This window comes from Notechis scutatus, chromosome 9, assembly GCF_049901735.1.
Source record: "Notechis scutatus isolate UNSWTSFEM ecotype Mainland chromosome 9, rNotScu1.2, whole genome shotgun sequence".
Taxonomy (NCBI): Eukaryota; Metazoa; Chordata; class Lepidosauria; order Squamata; family Elapidae; genus Notechis; species Notechis scutatus.
In genome coordinates, this window is record NC_142017.1 from 2,265,949 (window position 1) to 2,287,291 (window position 21,343).

At 43.0% G+C, this 21,343-nt stretch overlaps 1 long non-coding RNA gene across 1 annotated transcript; it reads left to right on the plus strand.

Moving 5' to 3' along the window:
• Nucleotides 1-373: 373 nt before the first annotated feature.
• Nucleotides 374-14,774, plus strand: LOC148129795 (uncharacterized). Its single transcript, XR_015750568.1, has 3 exons — nucleotides 374-673; nucleotides 4,307-4,455; nucleotides 14,706-14,774. It is a non-coding gene; the product is annotated as an uncharacterized LOC148129795 (long non-coding RNA).
• Nucleotides 14,775-21,343: the final 6,569 nt, after the last annotated feature.

Consider the following 21,343-nt stretch of genomic DNA (forward strand, 5'->3'; position numbering starts at 1 on the left):
CCATTTATTCGTACTCATTTGTTATGTATACCCATTCATACTTATATGTTTATATGTTATGTTCACACTTATACTTGTTTTCTCATACATGCTTGAGAAACAAACAAATAAATTAAATAAATAAATTCAGGGAACATCTGGCCCTCCCTCCATCATCTTCCAGAACCAGAGGCCTGGCATTTGCTTTTTCTCAACGGGGTAATAATCGAGCCCAGTTGCAGTGATTCAAACCCTCCTCATGAAGGTCCAGTGCCAAAATATGGGCCTGATTGTGAGAAGCTATAATCAACAATGTGTCACAGCTGTTGTTTGGGCTTATTATTAGATATAACTGCCTCTGGCGCGCTCAGGCTGACTGTTGACTTCCCTTCCACAAATGGGAACGCATTTGCTTTGCTAGCAATTCACCCCCCCCCCCGCACCCTCGGTGCAAAGTTGCACGGTGCGGCTGAGATTTAGACGCCATGAGCTGGCTTTGGTGTTCAGATGCCACAGCCAGGATGTCAACCCACACGCTGAAGTTAGGAAAAGGGAGCCGTTGGATTGAGGAGGCTTCGTTTTTCGGACTCGGTCAAAGTGGCTGCTTCAAGCCCAGGTTGTGTCTGCAGTGACAGCGGCTAACGGTTTCCAGAGCCGAGGAAAAATTGGCAATGCCCTTCTGGAATGTTAGAAGGTAAACGTTTATTTTTGTATTTCCATCCATTCCTGGACGGGCTCATTCTCTCTTTCCCTCTCCCATCTATATAATGTAACGAGACCACCAAGCCTGCCTCTGTCTTCCAACCCACAATATTCAATTCACATTTGTTGCTTTTTGTAAAAAGTTTCCCTGAGGTCATCCACCTAGTTCCCCCCCCCCCAACCTCCAAACAGGAAACGGCTTTCAGATGTTTATATGTTAAAAAAAAGAAAGAAAGAAAGAAAGAAAAAGAGGGGGAAAATGTAAGACAGCTAATCTACCCATTTAACATGCATTGGCAACTGGCAAGGTTTCCCCCCCTTTCCTGCCCCTTCCATGATATTAATAGGTTTTCCGTTCAAATTACATGTTCACTCAATAAGACTCTCTGATCCAAAATATTGGATAACCCTCATTTCCTTTCGGGACTGATTGGAGTTAGCCAAGCAATAAACTCAGGATTCAGATTAAAAAAGGAAAAGAGAATAGGAAAACTATTGTGACTGCATTGCTGATCTTAAATAAATCCCTTTCCTTTCCTTTCCTTTCCTTTCCTTTCCTTTCCTTTCCTTTCCTTTCCTTTCCTTTCCTTTCCTTTCCTTTCCTTTCCCTTCCCTTCCTTTCCTTCTTTCCTTTCCTCCCTCCATCTTCCCTCTCTTTGTACTTATTTCCTTTTCTTCTTTCCTACCTTTGTTCTTCCTCCTTCCCTTCCCTTCCTTCTTCCCTTTCCTCCCTCCCTTTCTTTTTACTTACTTCTTTCTTCTTTCCTTTCCTTTCCTTTCCTTTCCTTTCCTTTCCTTTCCTTTCCTTTCCTTTCCCATCCCTTCCCTTCCTTTCCCTTCCCTTCCTTTCCTTCTTTCCTTTCCTCCCTCCCGCTTCCCTCTCTTTTTACTTATTTCCTTTTCTTCTTTCCTACCTTTGTTTCCTTTCCTTTCCTTTCCTTTCCTTTCCTTTCCTTTCCTTTCCTTTCCTTTCCTTTCCTTTCCTTTCCTTTCCTTTCCTTTCCTTTCCTTTCTTTTTTTGTGTCCAAAATTAGCAGCATGTAATCTATTTGCAGTGCAATTCCAGAACATAATTTGTATTTATTTAAAACATTTAGACGGTACTTACATTTATAAATTATTCTTTGTTTCTTTGAATTTTCCAAGGGATAGACACTTTCTCTAGCCTTGGGGTTTTTTTCTCCAGTCTTTCATCTTAGCCTAACAAATTTGTCTAGCAGTGACAAAAACAAACCACCTAACAACTAAAATAATAGCTAGCTAATAATAACAAATTTGGCCAGTATCAATGTGACAAATTTTTGTGTCATTCATTTTTATTAAAAAAAAAAAGAATATACCCAGATTTGTAGATGAACTAAAATGGAGAATGATGGTGGGGTGTTTTTTTTTTTAACTGAATGCAAAAAGACAGTAAAATAATGCCACAGGCTGACAAATGCTTCTTTCTTTAAAAAAAAAAATCTTTAAGTTATCAGCCCCAGATCTTTCTCCCAAAGCTCGCCCTGTTTCTTGGAAGCTCTGTGCAACTTCTTCTAATCTCAAATATGCAGTTTAAGGATTTAACTAATACAACCAATCAATTAGCCTGCGTTTTTAAAAGTCAAGGGATGACACTTCCCACCCACCCTATTTCTTCTCTACTTGACCAGTAGGCTTTGGAATGTCAAATTTCTAAGAACATGGAAGTTTAATGGCATCCACAAATATATTGTAAAAAAAAAAAGTGTAAACGAAATGCGGGTGATATTTTCCAAGTGAACACCTGGAAGGTGTAAATCAAAAATATTGTAAACACTTCAGAGGGAAGCCCATGACAGAAACACTGGTGTGTTGTCCGATGTGGTTGATCATTCTGGAGAAGCTTAAATCGATAAATCAGACAGTGAACTGTAGACTAATAAACAGTTCTTCTAATGAAAAGGAGATATTCTCTGTGCTACGAGACTAAACTTTTACTCTTTGCTGCCCAAGAAAGCTGATACGAGGGTCAAAGAGACTACGTTCTAAAGTCAGATTTTGATTAAAACCCAAAATAAATCCAACGAATTCTTTAAAATGCTCACAACCGTGGGAGAGGCCAGGTTGGGGTATATATCACACTTTTAAGTATCAGTGGGGAGGGGGGGGAATCATGTAGGACTTTGAACAAGATATTGTTGCAGAGATGAGCTCTGTTCCTTAATTTCTTAATTTTGGAAGTCATTTTAGTGTTCTTACAGTTTTCCCCTCATTTTTATTTATCTTATTTGTTTACTAGCTTTATACTCTGCTTTTCTGGAGCGGTTCAGTGTCCTTCTATTTTTCCTGGAATTATTTCTGCTAAACTTTGGAAACATCTGGAGCTAAATATTAGAAACACCCATCTCATTAGTCGACTTCTTTCTCTTTATAGACACTCCTAGGTAGCATTCCGCCGAGACCTGTGATATTATTTTTTAAGAAAACAGATTTTTATTTCTCAAGAAAAATTCTGATGAATTTTAAAAGAAAGGTGCTAGTGCTTTTATTCTAAAGTGTTCTTAGATTTTTGTACTCCACCCACCCAAAAAAGAAGGAAGGAAGAAAGCCCGCTTCTCCGTTGTTGCTGCGTAGAAGGGGGGAACTTGGAGATGGCATGAAGGCAGTTGGGAGAGATTCAAGTTGAGAAGAGTTGAGTTGAGAAGAGGAGAACAGGCAGGGGGCTGCATTCGCACAACACAATCGATCAGGCTACAATGATTCGGGTTGGTTGTCTTTGTCTTTGGACAGTGTGCAATTTTGACATAAACTGAGGACACCCTGCATAGAAGTCTAATATTGGAATGGCCACCAAGGCCAACAGGAAGCGATATTTTGGTGTTTTTTTTGTTTTGTTTATATCCTGCCTTTGTTATCAATAAAGGAGAATATTTGTGGCTCATGCTTGAAATGAGGGTTCCTTAGTGCTCTCTGAGCTTGGTGGTTTTTCTTGCAGAGGTTTAATGACCCAAACTAGATAACATCATTGGCACTAGTAATTCTATATTATTAATAAAGTGCCGTTATTAATTTTTCACAAGTAACTCAGGATGGGAAGCTTGCCTAAAAAGGGCACACAAAACAAGAAAGAACATTTCTCCAGAACGTTTCTAATGTGTGCACAATGAGCTTGGGATGCACAGGAGAATTTCGCAGCTTGCCCTGGGCACCTACGGCTGTTTGTAATTTCCAGATGTGCTCCCTGGTTCCAAACAGCCACGCTCTCTCTTGCCCCAAGTGTCATTTCGTCAGTCCGAACCATTTTGCGTTCTCTCTGAGACAGTCCCCAGAAATTATGCTCCCCTCTTGTGTTCAGGTGTCAGTCCATTGTTCCGATCGGGAACTTGGCGAGATTTAAAATACATAATATATAAGATTAGAGGCAGGGAACTTTAAATATTTACTTTTTAAATATATAGGCTGCCAGTTAATGTTAGGGGTAATCTAATGTAATTGTGGGTGTCATCTGGTTGCCGGATTCTCACATCCATTATGATAATAAATCTGCTTCTGGTTTTAGTATGCCTCTGAGGTTAGGCTGGCCTTAAAGATAAGGCAATGTTTTGCTAAGAAGGAGGAATATTTCATTTCCCAAGCAGGCGACTTTTTTGTTTTGTTTTTTTAGGATGTTGGAAAGGTGCAGAAAAAGGCTGCTTGCTGAGATCCGAGAGCCAGACGCTGCTTGAAAAGCAATGAAGAAAACTGGTCACACAGGCCATCCTTGACTTAAGGCCAGAACTGAGCCCAAAAGTTCTACTGTTAAGCAAGACATTGGTTAAGTAACTTTTGCTCCATTTTATGACCTTGCTTGCTGCTGCTATTAAGTGAATCGTTGCTGTTGTTAAATTACTAGTACGGTTGTGAAGTGAATCTGACTTCCGCATTGATTTTGCTTGCCAATCACCATGTGACGGTGAGTTCTAGTCCCCCTTTAGATATGAAAGCTAACTGGGTACTTTGGGGGCAATCGCCAGGTGATGGTGAAATCTAGTCCTGCCTTAGGCATGAAAACCAGATGGTTTATTCTCTCTTGGCCCAACCCACCTCACAGGACTGTTTTTGTAGGGAAAATAAGAGGAGGAAGAAGTATGTTGGATATGTCTGGCTCTTTAAGTTGCTTGTAAAAATAATAAAGTCAGGATATAAATGAATGAATGAATGAATGAGTGAATGAATGAATGAATGATATCACTATTGTTGTATATAGAGCTTACGCACTGGAAACAAATTCCTTGTTGTTGGCCATCACACTTGGCCAATAAAGAATTCTATAAATAAGGAATATTACAGGATTTTCATGTATTGTGGCCCCTGCTGAGCTTTCCGTTCTTATTTTAATTGTTTTGAGGTTTTTTAAATCCTCTTTGTCTCTTGAGTGCTTTGCAAGGAGGTGGCCTTATCAATGAAATAAAGGGGGAAAAATGAAAGCATAATATGACATGTGACATTTCCATTAAGCAGGTACCGGGTATCGCCTTCAATCTGCATAATGCTTAAACTGCTTGAGGATATAGGACTGAGTTTCCCAAACTGTTTCTTTCATTTCCCAAAGCCACTTAATCAGAACGTCCTTATTTAAGTGTCTCTGTTGTGATTGGGTCAGGGATTCATGCGTCCTTACCCAAAGAAAATCCACATTTACCTAATTTTGGGGTCATTTTCTCAGGGTTGGGAAACCCTGGCGCTGTTTCACCCCACAGAGGCTTCCTGAACTTAGCAACCAAATTAACATCCTGTTCAAGGACAAACAACCTGCAAAACAAAGCAATAATCGGCCGTTGCATGACACATGGAGAAAAGATGGGTGCAATTAGTCATGTTTCTCAAAAGTAGCTCCTTGATGATCGCCCACACATCCCTATAAAATTCTCTCTTTTCAGGCCGGTTGGAATTTTGATGGAATCTATTACGTTAATTCAAAAGGTTATGAGGATTTCTGGAAAGAACTTCAAGTAGGATCATAAATTTCCGACGAGGAAAACCCCATAAAGATGGGCAATAGACTAGCTATGTGAGCCTCCCCCAACCTCGAACCTTCTAGAAGTGTGGGACTTTGGCATCTAAATGTAGTGGATGATGCACATTGAAGGTCATCATGTCACAGGCTGGAGAAGTCCAAGCTTTCAAATGCCAAGATCTTGAGTCATTTTACTGATGGATGGAAAGACTGCTTGGAGAGGTAGAGTTGAGGACCATCTGAATGCCTCAAACTGGGGAAAAACTCAGCAAAGTAATTTTGTAACATTTGCTTAGTTTCCTTCCCAGTTTGAATACTTAGATGGTCTTCAACTCTAGCTGTCCAAGCAGTAGGACACGTCCTTCCCATCAACTAGTAAAATTTAGGCTCTTAATTTAGAGACGTTGTCCAACACAGGACTGCAGGCCACCAAGGTGGAAAAAGATCTTCTAAAAGCCTTGAAGATCGAAGAATAATGTTGTGTGTTTGGGGTGGCACTTTGAAGGTTGGAGGTGGGGTGTCCCAAAAGTCAAGAAGGCCACCTAATTAAAGCTCTGCTCCAGTGGTGAGATTCAACATTTTTTACTACCAGTTCTGTGGGCACGGCTTGGTGGGCATGGCAGGAGAAAGATACTGTAAAATCTTCAATCAGAGGTGCTATTTGCTGGTTCTCCGAACCACTCAAAATTTCTGATACCGGTTCTCCAGAACTGGTCAGAACCTACTGAATATCACCTCTGCTCTGCTCCCTTTCTCATGTGTGTCACCTACTCAAGGCATATAAAAAAAGGAGATGGGCTTTTATCCCATAGCTGTGACCACCATTAAGACATTTTGAGCCCTATTGCAGATACTCTTGAGATGGGAACATGTTCTCCCTAATATTTCATTTTCCCAGCTGGACACTTCTTTCTTCACCCCCAAATTTCAGGGTGGGCAAAGACAGCTCTTTGTACCCTCTGAACTTGGCTTTCTTGCAGATGTTTAAGGACCCAAACTAGGTAATGTCATCAGTCCTAGTTGGGAGTGGGGTTTGCAACAGCTCAGTCAAGGAGACACCAAGACTTTTTCTACCAACACTTACAGGGCAAGCCACTAGTACATAAAATCAGAGCGAACCCCACTCCTTACTACAGTAGCACTGATGATGTTACATACTTTGGGTCATGAAACATCTGCAAGAAAGTCACCAAGCTCACCAAGGACCCCACAATTCAATCCCTAGCTACAATATTCTCTGTCTTTTTTAAAAATATCTCTTCTATTGGAAAAGACAGCTCCTTCTAGAAAGTTTGAATCCAATTTAAACTGAATTTAGAAACTAGAATCAAGGCTGACCCATAGGATGCGAGGTGCTTGCAAAAAGAGTATGTGTCAGGACTTATCAAACTCAGAGCAGCAGTAGGGGGGGAAAACAGGCAACATTCATGCTCAGAAAGAAATTGTCTCCCCTCCCACCTGCAACATATCCTGGCCTTTAATTAGCTCCTTAATTGTAACGAGCAGAGGCTGCTTCAACACAAGCTGGGCCCCTTTTGCCGAGATGGCGTCCAGGGTCTGAACCACTCTATATCTGCCTCTTTGCAAAGCTGAGATTTCTCAAATTACTAATTCTCCTGATGGTGTTGTGGGGAGCAAAAGACAGTTCATTCCTTTTCTTGGGAAATGACATTCTTCCTATCATTCCTGGACACTTTTGCGGTAAATGGACTCATATCCGTTTTGGCCAATGATGCAGTGTCAGGCTATCACATAAATCTGGAACAAGATGGATAGATAAGTGTTGCCTTTAAGCTTGTTTATCGGGTTGGCATTCCTTGTTCTGCAGATTTGGGAGCAGAGTGTTCACATCTCTTTCTTTCTTTCTTTCTTTCTTTCTTTCTTTCTTTCTTTCTTTCTTTCTTTCTTTCTTTCTTTCTTTCTTTCCTTCCTTCCTTCCTTCCTTCCTTCCTTCCTTCCTTCCTTCCTTCCTTCCTTCCTTCCCTCCCTCCCTCCCCCTCCCTCTCTCTCTCTCTCTCTCTCTCTCTCAGAGAGGGAGGGAGGGAGAGAGAGAATGTAAAAGGAAGCCATCATTAGGGTTAATTTAATCTTTGCAAGGGACTTTGTTTGGGGGATTTAATTTGTTTGCCTCTTGTAAATCCCTACAGGACTGCATAAGTGGCTTTAAAACCATTGGGAAACTGTGCAAAAAAAAAAAAAACAAACAGAAAAAAGGGAGGATTTTCTCCTAAAACAGAGATGAACACTCAAAGTTGCAGGCATGTTTCAGCTATGTACGTCACTGAACTGATGCAATGAGAAAGACAAGACAAAATGTTTTCAAAATTATATCCCTGGTTTTGGGTTCTGGGTCCAAACTTGGCTAAGAATTCACTCTTCATTCTTTAGGGGTACTTGTGTGTACATATATTTTTTTGGATTTTGTACACATTACGTTTGGGCAGAGGAGAGGTCTGGAGACAAGCATGGATCAAAGTCGAGAGGATGAGTTTGATTGTGTGGTTGTAGCTATTGTTTTACTTCAGGGCTCTCCAAACTTGGCCACTTTAAGACTTGTGGACTTCAACTCCCAGAATTCCCCAGCCACAAATGATCCACCTCCTTCTTCTTCCCTGTTTTTTTTTTCCCATTATTTTTCTCTCCTTCTCCTTCCCCTTCCCCTTCTCTTTCTTTCCTCCTTTTCTTTTTCCCATTATTTTTCTTTCCTTCTTCTTCTCCTTCCCCTTTTCCTCCAAAAATTTGTCCTAAAGATTTGTCAGCTCTGTTTCTAACTGTGAACTCAAACCAATTTCCCCCAAACCTCTGGAATAGACAGAGCAAGTCAGACTTGGAGACTTAAGAGTGCCAGGCACCCACTCACCAACCTACAGTGGAGAGATTCAACCAGGAGGGCTTTGAGTCGACCCCTCCAACGGAGGTGGGGTGGCCAAACCCGCAACTCTCAAGCCTTCCATCATTTAGGGAAGGACAGCACAAAAGGTGGGATGGCAACTGAGTCTTCAAATCCCATGTAATTTGAACACCGAGAAGACCCCCAAGTTCTTCCAGCATCTGTCTGGATATGTCCATCACAGGATTCCTACCCTCCTCAGGCAAAGCTCGGTGTTTCAGTGGGGCAGCTGCCAACGAGAGAATGCCAACTATTTGTCTGCCTTGACAAGATTGATCATCGCTCTCAGTAACCGTGGACCCAGAGATGGTTGGTTGGCAGCCAACGTTGTAATTATGGGTCCCCGGGAGATTAATAAGTGACAGTCACTAGCCTGGTGCGAGTTGGCCACCTTCCTCTCTGCCCTCCCCCCATCCCGATGCCTCCTAAACCCTACTGGAATGTGTGGGACCTTTGCCAAGTCCGATGCATTTCACTGGGGAGAGAGAGCAGGGAAATTTTCAGCTGAATTATAGGTCCCCAGGTATATAAAAATAGGCAGTCTGGAAAAATAAAAATCAAGAACTCCCGGCTAATTATTTGGAAACGAGAAGACTGAAGGGCAGAAAAACTGCCAGGGGGATGTTAAATGAAAACCCCATTTCAGGCAGTTGGGTGAGAAGGAAACTCCAGCAAATGAGTTTTGCTGACAATGAAGCAACAATCGGGGAATTTTGTTTCTGGACTGTGGAATCTTTTAATTTGCTCACTTGTCTCTCCGTCTCTCTCTCTCTCTTAGAAGCAACCGCAGGATTTTTTTACACTGCAGCAGGGACAGTGGGTGGCTGATTCTTCCTTTGCCGCAAATATCTTCCCCCTAAGGCTACAAATGGAAAGCATTTCAGTCCGTTTATGGCTCTAGTCCTCATCTAACAAAGCTTAGTTAGCTGTTGAGGTTAACAAAAAGGGCTTTGCCACTTGGCATGTTGAAAAATGTGACTTATTGTAGGAGGGCTTCCCTCCCAGTATTTTTCTCCCGAGAACCTTGTCTGGGGCTGCACAAGGTTCCAGATCCCATCTGTGCATGGATCAAGGTATCAGTACTACAGTTCTCAGAGTTGTCTTAGATCAGGGGTCCCCAAACTTAGCAACTTTAAGACTTGTGGACTTCAATTCCCAGCAGACCTCTGTCCTAGATGGTAACTGGGAGTTTTTGGTGCTAACACGTTTGGAGAAACCAAAAGTTCGTGGACCTTCTGGTTTAAAGATCTAACTGTGGGATTGTAGCATGTTAAAGAAGGAACAGAAACAACAGAAAGTTTCCTGCTTTTGATAGGCTTTGGATCTACCAAGTGGAATATAATCTGGTAGATTCCCAAAGAGAATGAAATTTTATGTGGCCAGACTTGGTTTTTAATCAGCTGTTCTCCCAGCTTTGATGAGCCTTGATGAGCTCCTTTGTTCTTCAGCTTTTTAAAGTAAACATTGCGTTTTATCTACTGAAGCTTTTTTAAAAACTGGAATGTCTTAAAAAGCGTTTCAGTTCTGCAGATTTGGATGCCTTGAACCCTGTCTTCTAAGCGGCATGGCAGGAGAAAAAATGATTTTAAAGATCACGGAAAAACCAGCTGGAAAAACCCATAAGGGCTTGGAAGGGCAGAGGTGGGGGTGATGACAGGCGGGACTGTCTCCAGAAAAACTGAGACAGGCCCAAATGAAATTAGAAGTGATTAATTTATACATTTATTTGGGAAGTCTTTGGTGCAGTCTGAGCTTGATAGTTGGTTTGCAGATATTTCACTACCTGACTAGGTAACATCATCAATGCTAGAAGGGAGTGGGGTTTTTGAAGAGGAGGAGGAGGATTGTTGGGTCCATAGTGGTCTCTGAGCTTGGCTGTTGGCTTGCAGACATTTCATTACCCAACTAGGTAACACCATCAGTACTAGAAGAAAGCAGTGTTTGCAGAGTGGAGAAGAACTGTAGGGTCCTTGAGCCTCTCTGAACTTGGTTGTTGGCTTGCAGACATTTCATTACCCAACTAGGTAACATCATCAGTGCTCTAGGTTAGAAAATAAAATAAATAAATAAAACCAAAACAAACAGAACATCCTAGGAAGCTATGCAAATTGTTCCCAGAAAGCCTACGGGGGTCCATAGAGCTTGATTTTGCATTTTAGATTAAACGATCACCGTTACTAATCCATTGAAGTCCATTTTGAATTTGCTTGAGTCAAAAGGCAGAGGGTTAAGTATGCGTATACATGTGTATCAGTCGGAGGTCTCCAAACTTGGCCACTTTAAGACTTGTGGACTTCAACTCCCAGAATTCTCCAGCCAGCATAAAAATAGGTTGAAATATTCACCCTGGACATTGACCGAGCTTAATCTCGGCGGGACTGAGTTCTCTGGAACTGGATAGAAAGCTGACAGATCTTGCCTAGAGGTAGCGGAAATTTGACAAAAGTTCGAATGTGGTTTGAACGTGGAGCTCCAGTTCTCTGGCTATAGTTTTCCGATCTTGGCAACGGAGCTAAGAGCCGTGACTAAATCAGAGCCGATCCAAGGTTTCCCAGAGCCTATGATCAGAGAAATTAATCACTTCATGCTGTGTCGAAGCGTTGCTTAATTCTGGAGGATCTTTCGGTTATTGGTACATGCTGGGTGGTTGAGGGCCCATTTTGGACCGATTCCCCCAATGCAAGTTTAAGAAGCAACGTTGCATCTGTTTCTTTCCATGTGTAGAAAGTTAGCACCCATCCCTCTCTTAGAAGAAGGAAATATTCTAGGAAATATTAAAAAGGCCGAATATTATATTTCCCTGGATGAGAAAAGGAGAAACATGTCTTTAAAGACAAAGCAGCTTCCTGCAGCTTCATGCCCCGCACCTCTTCAGCACCAGGGTGATGGGATCAGGGCATGATGGGATTAGCCCTCTACCCATCTCACCCCACGGCACCTGGGAAGATTGCAGCACCCAGCAAGGTTCAACCAAGCTACCCTATGGAGTCTGACAACCAATCAGGAGACATTTCTTGCCACAGGAACAGGAAGCCATTTCCAAGCCCAGAGAGGGCATAAAACATCAGAGACCCTGAGCATCTCTGCCCTCTTCGCTCAGGAGCTCCAAGCCACGTGGTCCTGTCCATCAATAAGCCTTCTTTCCAAGCAACTTCCAATGAATTCAGTGTCTTTTCCTTCACTTGGAACTGAACCCAGAAGGATATTTCTTCCAACACACGCAAGAGATGGCATGGCCTTAAGGGGCAAGAGAGAGAGAGACACACACATTACAGTTCCTCAGAGGCAATGAAATCTCTTTGTTTATCCTTGGAAAGGACAGGTCTCCCATCCCTGCTGCCCCCTCCCAGCCCAATAGTAATCAGATTCCTTCTTACACCTTCTGTAGAGACCTTTGAGCAGTGGTGGGATTCAAAATTTTTGTACTACTGGTTCTGTGGGCGTGGCGTGGGCTTGGTGGGCGTGGCAGGGGAAGGATCCTGTAAAATCCCCATTCCCTCCCCACTCCAGTAGTAAGGTTATTGCATAATCCCCATTCCCTCCCCACCCCACTAACCTGCTTTCCAGCTCCGTTCTCCTGTGCAGGGCAACCAAAGAAGACCCAGCCGATCAGCTGGGATTCAATGGGAGACGGAGGATAGATGGGGGCGGGGCCAGTCAGAGGTGGGATTGGCCAGTTTTCCAAACTACTCAACATTTCCGCTATTGGTTCTCCAGAATGGGTCAGAACCTGCTGAAGACCACCTCTGCCTCCGAGGCGTTTGTTCCATTGATGTAGGAATGTGGGCAGAATCCGAATGGATCTCTCTCTCTCTCCCTTTACTGATATACACACGGATGGAGGTCGTTGTTTCCAAGACGGAGGTCGTAACCTCTGAGGACACGGATGGGATGAAAGTCACATGCCCTTTCAACAATTCCATCACAGCTCTGTTTCCCTTGTAAGCTTTGGAGGACTGGTGTGTGTCTCAGCCAATGCCCGTTAATGCACAGAAGCTGAGATCATGTCAGGAATGGTGGGCATATTCTCACCATATAAGTGCACAAACAGCGCGAGAAAGTCTCGGTTGCCAGCTTGGCATTGTGGGGCACCTGGCATCTTGCAGCCGGCAGGAAAAATCATTCATCACGGACTGGCTTTCTCTCCGTTCCCTTTCTGCAGAAATTGAAAGGAGTAGAGAGAACAGGCGGATGAAGGAGGGGTTGTTTCTCAGGGGAAAGGAGGAGGAGGAGGAAGAAGGAGAAAGAGAAGAAGAGGAGGAGGAGGAAGAAGGAGAAGGAGGAGGAGGAGGAGGAAGGAGGAGGAGGAGAAGGAGAAGGAGGAGGAAGAAGGAGGCGGAGAAGGAGGAGGAGGAAGAAGGAGAAGGAAAAGAAGAGGAGGAGGAGGAAAAGGAGAAAGAAGGAGAAGGAGAAGAGGAGGAGGAGGAGGAGGAGGAGGAGGAAGGAGAAGAAAGAGAAGGAGGAGGAGGAGGAGGAGGAGGAGGAGGAAAGAAGAAATTGAGTTCAACCTGATTTAATGAGACAATTGAATTCCATCCATCGATGAAACCTGAGAGAGAACATTGTAATTACACAGCTGTACATTTAATAGCACAGCATACAAGTTTAATGAATTGTTATTATTAATTATTTTTAGAAATCTGTGGGAGTCAGCTGGTGTACAATTTAATAATAAATAAATCCAGCCCGTTAACCCTGGGCTGGTCATCATTCCTAAACAGGATTGTTGCAAAGCTAAAAATGGATATTCCACTGTGAGCATCTTGGTTCCCTGATGCATCATCAGGGTATGCTCAAAAAATGTCCAGATGGCTGCCATAATCCTTGCATTCCTTTGCCCCCCCACTGCCCCCATTCAAGGGTCTCCATTCACCAAAGGGTGTACATCTTCCCTCTACCTTCAGGTAAAGAAAATACATAGCATTCTTCATCCGCTTCGATTTTTCTTTTCAATTACTTCCAAATTGATTATGGTGATTTCTCCTCCTCCTTACCCTGATCTGGAATAGAATAGAATAACAGAATTGGAAGGGGCCTTGGAGGTCTTCTAGTCCAACCCCCTGCTTAGGCAGGAAACCCTACACCATTTCAGACAAATGGTTATCCAATCTCTTCTTAAAAACTTCCAGTGTTGGAGCGTTTACAACTTCTGGAGACAAGTTGTTCCACTGGTTAATTGTTCTCACTGTTGGGAAATTTCTCCTTAGTTCTAAGTTGCTTCTCTCCTTGATCTAGATTTTCTACCTGCAAATTCCCTCCCCTACTTTATAGGAAAGATGGAAGTCAGGGGAGGGATTCATGGAAAACTCCGAGACCTACATATGTTGGTTCATAATTTAATATGCTGTTTCTTAACTCCAACACCCAAATGGGTCCTGAAACCTGCCTATGTAATTCAATCTTCAACCTCAGAATGACTCCCTCTTAACCTCCTTTTATAACCTGCCCTGTTTAGTATAATTGGATTATCAATAATCCCCTGGTTTAGCAATGTATCCATAAAGGTTAATAGATTGAGGCCGTAAGAAGGGCATAAACTAAACTATCCTGTACGGTTGAAAAAATAGATATAATATCCATACAAGCAACTTAAATGCTCCGAGTGTCAATGAAATTGGCACAGATTTCCCTCATCTCCTTTCAAAAAAAATGTAGGATGAAATTCTAGACAAGAAACTAAAGTGAGATGGGAATGTAATCTCTAAAGGGAAAGATTTGGCCATTTATTTTAAAGTTGGTTTTCTGTATTTATCCCTGTAAAGAAACAGATCTGAAACAGAAATTCACATTTTCCAAAGCAAAGACAATGTATTGAAGATAAATTCAATTTTTTAAAAGGGTGAATATGAATGTATATTAACCCAATCTTTCTTTAGGGTGCAAATGGATGCCCCTTATTGGCACAAAAATACAGGCATTATTAAATCAGAGACAAATGCCATAAAACGAATATCGCTATAGAGCAAGTCACATGCATTTTTCAGTTTTCCAAGGCATAAAAAAGCTTTGTTTATCATATATACTGCAGTCTATTAAGTGTGCAGTAGCGTTATGTCTAAAACATGCACGTATCTTAGTTAAAGAAAGACTAGCAAGTTTTGATGGTTAAAAAAAAGCTAATGGTCACCTGGGCTTTGAGTGAGTCGTAATCTTTTTCTTTTCTTTTTTTGCAGGCAGTGGGCCTTGTTAAAACAACAGCCACACAATCTTTGCAAAGCAGGCTAAAGTGAAGCCCAATAAAATAAGGTATGCCTGAATTCCCCCAGAAAACTCTCTAGTGTTAGTATAATGGATTGTGTGCTAGATCTTGACTGATGAAGATAGATTAATGACCAGGACGTGACTGGGTTTGAGACATGGTCCTAAGCTATAAAAATGGTTAGGGTGAGGTTGATGTAGCATGTTGGGTGAATCTGGCCATAAAAGTTGATAAGCCATGGTTGACGGCTCAGCTTCATGTCTGCGAAGGGAGTTAATTCAACAAACTGCAGTTTAAGCAAATGTCTATGGAGATTCCCCGTCATCCAGGTCCTGGATGTACCAATGGCGCTTTTTTCAGGGGGCAACTGAACTTTCTTGTTTTCCTTCGGAAGACGTTTCGCTTCTCATCCAAGAAGCTTCTACAGCTCTAGCTGAATCCTTCTATTCCCCTTCATCCAGTCAGAGCTGAAGAAGCTTCTTGGATGAGAAGCAAAACTTCTTCAAGGAAAAACAAATAAAGTCCAGTTGCCTCCTGAAAAAAGCACCATTGGTACAACCAGGACCTAGATGACAGGGAATCTCCATAGACATTAATTGAATTTCACATTAATTGAAACTAAGTTTGAGGAACTTTGATCTCAGTTCCGATTGAACTGATATTTATTCCAAAGGTGCTTTTTTCCAAGAGGCAACTGGACTTTCTGGTTTTTCTTTTGAAGGCATTTTGCTTCTCTTCCAAGAAGCTTCTTCAGCTCTGACTGGACGGTGATGGGGAATGGATGCAGTTTAAGCAAATCACAGCTTAGTGTAAAGCACAAAACGGGCCTCTCATTCCCTCATTTACTTCATGGAGTAGTTTTGAAGATATATATATATATATATATCTTCCTTTTTAAGGTATCCATTTTCCCCATTTGAGTAGCTTAGATTGAAGAGTTTCAGCCCTCAGGGGTGAGACGCTGGGTACATGAAGTCATCGTAAACATCTGGTTTCGGTTTGGTTGGGAACCAGCCTGGAGGCATGGAACAAGGACAACTTTATGTGATCTATTATTATAGTTGCACCATTAAACCAATCAGAGAGAGTTCTCAAAGCACCAGAAGGAAACGTCTTGTCCTGAAGGCTACTTTGTCACTTCTGAATCCACCTGGGTTGACCCCTAGTGCCATGGCTGCTATGCTAAAGAGAAAGTGTCTCAACCCCCCACCCCCATGTTCTGGGCCAGCCACTGCTACCTGGGAACCCCACAGAACCTGGAGTCTGCTTCACACAGACAGTTGCTCCAGTGTGTGGGTTGCAAATTGGACAATCACTTTGCCAATAGAAGATAATTTTTGTAGCTCAGGGTTGAACTGTGGGGTCCTTAGTGTTCTCTGAGCTTGGTCGTTTTCTTACAGATGTTTCATGACCCAGCTAGGTAATATCATCAGTGCTAGAAGGAAAAGGGGTATGAGGGGAGGAGGAGGAGGAGGACTGTGGAGTCCTTGGCGCTCTCTGAACTTGGTGGTTTTCTTGCAGACGGTTCATCACCCAGCTAGGGAACATCATCAGTGCACTTGCACTGGTTGGGTAATGAAATGTTTGCAAGAAATCAATCAAGCTCAGAGGGCATCCCACAATCATGTTCCTGTTCTGTGTCCTCCTGCTGGTTTGGGGGCATAGATTCAGGAATTGCCTGTATCTCTACGGGTCAGGCTCAGGTGGATAATAATTCTGACCCACCAGGTTGGTTTTTCTAGATGAAGTCTTACAAAAACCAACCAACCAACCACCAGCTGATGACTTAGCATGACAATGCAAGAACCAAGTGAAGGATGACTTATCCAGGAGTCCATTGCTGACTGCAGGGTTCAACTTCCAGAATTCCCCAGACAGAAATCCACAAGTCTTAAAGTTGCCCAATTTTGGAGACCGCTGGCTATTGTGATGCAAGACAGCTGGTAGTTGATTACTGAATTGGTCATGGTGAAATGTGATGAAAGGACCAGTCAAAAAGAGTGGGTTTTTTTCCACTAGATTATGGCCAGAATGTGAAGCTCAATTATAGCCCATTCAATAGATGGTTAACTCAGCAAAGCAGACCAGGCTAGCCAATCAAAGATGCCCAAATTAATACTATCTTTATTATAAGATTATAGTAATAGATTCTTGCAAATCTGAATGTTCCTCTTCAGGATCATCTGATCATCTTTATGGCTATATATAAATTCATGAAGATTGGCATGAGGGTATTAATTTAGCAAAGCCTGGTGATGAAATGGCCTGATGGTTGCTTTCAACCTCTTTTCAAAAAAGAATAACAGATGGAAGGGACCTTGGAGGTCTTCTAGTCCAACCCTCTGTTCTAGCAGCAAACCCTAGCCATTCTGGACAAGTGGCTATCCAGGCTCTTCTTAAAAACCTCCAGTGTTGGAGCACCACAACTTCTGGTGGCAGGTCGTTCCACGGATTAGTGGTTCTCACTGTCAGTATCCCTCTTTAGCCGTAAGCTGGTTTTCTTCTTGATTAGTTTCCATCCATCAATTTTGTTTTGGTTTTTTCCCCCAAGCCAACCCGGATCCAGATAATTCCACTGGTTTGTTAAAATACAACTGAGTTTGGTTTGGATTGGAAGGATTTTGCTAATTCTACATCCTCTTCGTAGGAATTGAGGTAATCATTTCAAATCCGCTCAGTTATGGGCTTGAAAATGTTCTATGGATGGTTTGACTGAATGCTGGCTGAGAGGCAGATTGACTGACTGCAAGGGAACTCAAAGCCGAGGTTCAGGCCAATATTTATTGTTGCAGCAGCTGAACACTGAGGCGGTATTCTATGCAGGAGCCAAAACAGCCCCCTTTCTTTTAAACTGCCCCCTGGCCCTCCCCGTGCAGTGCAAATTCCTGTTATGCATAATGTATTATGAACTAGAATTTCTGGATAATGTCTCCCTTTATGAACTGCTTTATGGTTCTTTATTCCCATTATTGACCTCAAATTTCAATACAACTCATAAGAAAAGAGGCAATGTTGTGGCGTAGAGGGATTGCTTCATAAATGGGCTCAAAGAGAAACCCAGAACCTGGGAATGGCAGGGAGGGGGCCAGACGGGTCCTTTGGAAAGGAAATGCTATCAGGTGTGGGGGGTTTGGAGGGGGTGGTGATGGTAGAGAAAGCTCCTTTGGAGTCATTGGGAAAAGTCAAAGAGAAGTTTTTAAACCACCCTCATTGTGAGGAAGGAAGGAAGGAAGGAAGGAAGGAAGGAAGGAAGGAAGGAAGGAAGGAAGGAAGGAAGGAAGGAAGGAAGGAAGGAAGGAAGGAAGGAAGAAGGGAAGGGGGAGGGAGGGAGGGAGGAAGAAGGAAAAGAAGGAAGGAAGAAAAGAAGGAAGGAAGGAAGAAGGAAAAGAAGGAAGGAAGGAAGGAAAAAAGGAAGGAAGGAAGGAAGGGGAAGGGAATGAAGGAGAGGAGGGAGGGACAGAGAAGGGAGGGAGGGAGGAAGAAAGAAAGGAGGGAGGAAGGAAGGAAGGAAGGAAGGAAGGAAGGAAGGAAGGAAGGAAGGAAGGAAGGAAGGAGAGAAGGAAGGAAAGAGAGCAGGAAGAGAAAATTCCAAACTCCAGCTTATGAAAGCTGGACCACAGATTCACAGGCGGCATCTTAACAGCTATTGTTCATCAGTTGCATTTCTCTTTTTAAAAAAAAAAAAAAAAGTTACTGACATTTGTATATAATGACTCAGGTCAGAAACAGTTCACTGGTTTAATTGAGATTTAACATTTAGACATCAATCTTTCCTTTGCTTCATTGTGAAATGATTTCTACCCTCAGTTCCTTGCTCGGATTAAGAGTTACGGGGCTGGAGTTTTACCTATCCCACATTATATTATGCTGGAAAAGAGTTTGGAGAATCCTCTCCATTGTCCCTGAGTTAATTTTTAAGACGAGGAGCTGCATCCATGCAGGTTGTTTTTTTTTTTTAATGGTTTGGGGCAGAGGTCTCCAAACTTGGCAACTTTAAGACGTGTGGACTTCATCTCCCAGAATTCTCCAGCCAGCATAGCTGAAGTTGAAGTCCACACGTCTTAAAGTTGCCAAGTTTGGGGACTCCTGGTTTAGGGGATGAAGTGAAATAAAACTCTTTTGATCTTAGAAAGGCAGGGAATCCTGGAAAGGAAAACACTCTGGACTGACTCAGGGGCTCGTTGGTTGCTTTCAGTATCCCAAAACTGATTTTTTTTTTTTAAAAAAAAAGGAATTCTAAGGCCAACGCAAATCAAATAAATGTGGGAAATATCACCCCTGCCCCTTAGCCCTGCCAAAATTCTGGTTTGATGCTTAGTTTTCATTCATCCAGAATTTAGTTTTTCATTTCGACAGAGCCAGATTGCACAGATCTGAGACAGACATTGGGCGGTGGGAGAGTAGGGAAGAAAATGGAAACAAAATTAAAATTAAAACAAGGGAAAAACCCTGAACATCTCAAGCGTGTTCCTTTTTGTTGTGAGATGAAACCCCACCCCCCCATCCCATGAACAAGCCAGGGCTGTGGTGTACTTTTAACCCGGGTCGACCTCGGCCGTCAGAGGTTAATTTTAAGGGTCAGAAGGCTTTATTTCGAGGTATGGAGGCTGGCGCCCGCGAGAACATTGCCCCAATTTGCAAAGAGACCTGGGTCCTCCGAGTCTATTTCCTTTTCTGCAGGCAAATTAGATAACCTTGGGACTGACATAATGCCCTAGCTGGGAGGCTCCGACGTTGGTCTTGCTTACCAAATTTCAGAGATTTACTTACCCTGGGGGGTGGGGTGGGGAGTCAAAACGTGACACTGGTGACTTAGAAGTCATCTGGAAAGAAACTTGTCCCTTCCTTGGGATGGGTGCTCAAGGCTGTCTAATTTTCAAGGGGTGGATTGCAATTTTGGGTTTTTCGTTGCTTCTGAATGTTACTTAGTGGCCAAGAGTTGCCCCAAAATGAGTATTCGGTTAATTGAAGATTTTTTTCCTTCCTTCCTTCCTTCCTTCCTTCCTTCCTTCCTTCCTTCCTTCCTCCTCCCTTCCTCCTCCCTTCTTTCTTTCCTCTTTTCTCCCTCCCTCCCTTCCCGTCTCCTTCCTTTCTCTCTCCCTTCCTCCCTCCTTCCTTCCTCCTTCCTTCTTTCCTCCCTCCCTTCCTCTTTCCTTCTTCCTTCCTTCCTTCCTTCCTTCCTTCCTTCCTTCCTTCCTTCCTTCCTTCCTTCCTTCCTTTCTTCCTTCTTCCTCCCTCCCTCCCTCCCTCCCTCCCTCCCTTCCTCCCTCCCTCCCTTTTGGAAGGAATTTCTTTCTACTATTAATTTCAAGGATTGAAGCCATTGGGGAAACCACAATAGATCTGCTAGTCTTTAAGTTGTTCCAGGACATTGAACTGAGATCAAGGAAGGAGTCACCGGGCTGTCGTATTCTATCTGGCCCATCAGGCTGTCCAAAATTCAAACTGAATTATACACTTTTTAATGATTTTAGCTCTCGTGACCAAGAGTATGTTTTTAAGCCTCTTTTTTTTTTTTTTTTACATTGAATCAACTCTATTTCTTATGAGATTTCTTGACAATGGTTGAGTATTATTTTATTCTGTTAACTATTGAGCGCCCTGGGCTAAACTTATTTCCCAAAGCACCAGAAGGCAGGACAAGAAACAATGGATGGGAATTGATCAAGGACAGAAGCAACCTGGAATTACAGAGAAACTTCCTAACAGAACTATGAATCATTGGAACAGCTTGCCACAAGAACTTCTAGGTGCTCCTTCATTGGAGATTTTTAAGAGACTGGGCAGCCACTTCTGTCAAATCAGGGTCCTGCTTAAGCAGGGGATTGGACTAGTCCAGGGGTCACCAACCTTTTGGACCTCAGGGATCACCAAACTCATAATTTTAAATCCCGTGGACCACTAATGTGAATTTTGACTGACGGTGGCTTGCTGACGTTGGTGGGGAAGTCGGTCCCATATTCCAGAGCTGCAGTGGTCACAGGACTCTTTGGTCATCCCGGAGCAGCTGCTCCTCCACCCGGGTGCACCAGCCTGCCATGGACTGGAGGAGCTGTTCCAGGATGACCAAAGGGCCAGTCCTTTGGCTCCTGCAGCTCTGGAATATGGGACCGACTTTCCCACCAACGTCACCAAGCTATCCCGGGGCGGATTTTCCTCCCTCGCCGTTGGTCTTACCTTCCAGTTCCAGTCGCCTGGCTCTACTCAAGGTAAAGTTTGCGCTCGGCTGAAGGGTGGGGGCCAGAGGGTGGGTGGGCCATGTGGGCGGTGCAGCCTTGTGTTCCTGCGCAGCCTGGATTAAGTATTCATTGACATACCTGTCAATGAATACTTCAGCTTCAACCATAACAACACAAGAGCAAACAATAGATACAAACTCAAGGTAAACCACACCAAACTTGATTGCAGGAAATACGACTTCAGCAACAGAGTGGTCAATGTCTGGAATACTCTACCTGACTCTGTGGTTTCTTCCCCAAACCCCCAAAAACTTTAACCTTAGACTGTCTACTATTGACCTCACCCCTTTCCTAAGAGGTCTGTAGGGGGCGTGCATAAGCGCACCAACGTGCCTACCGTCCCTATCCTATTGTTTCTTTTATTTTTTATTTTTCTT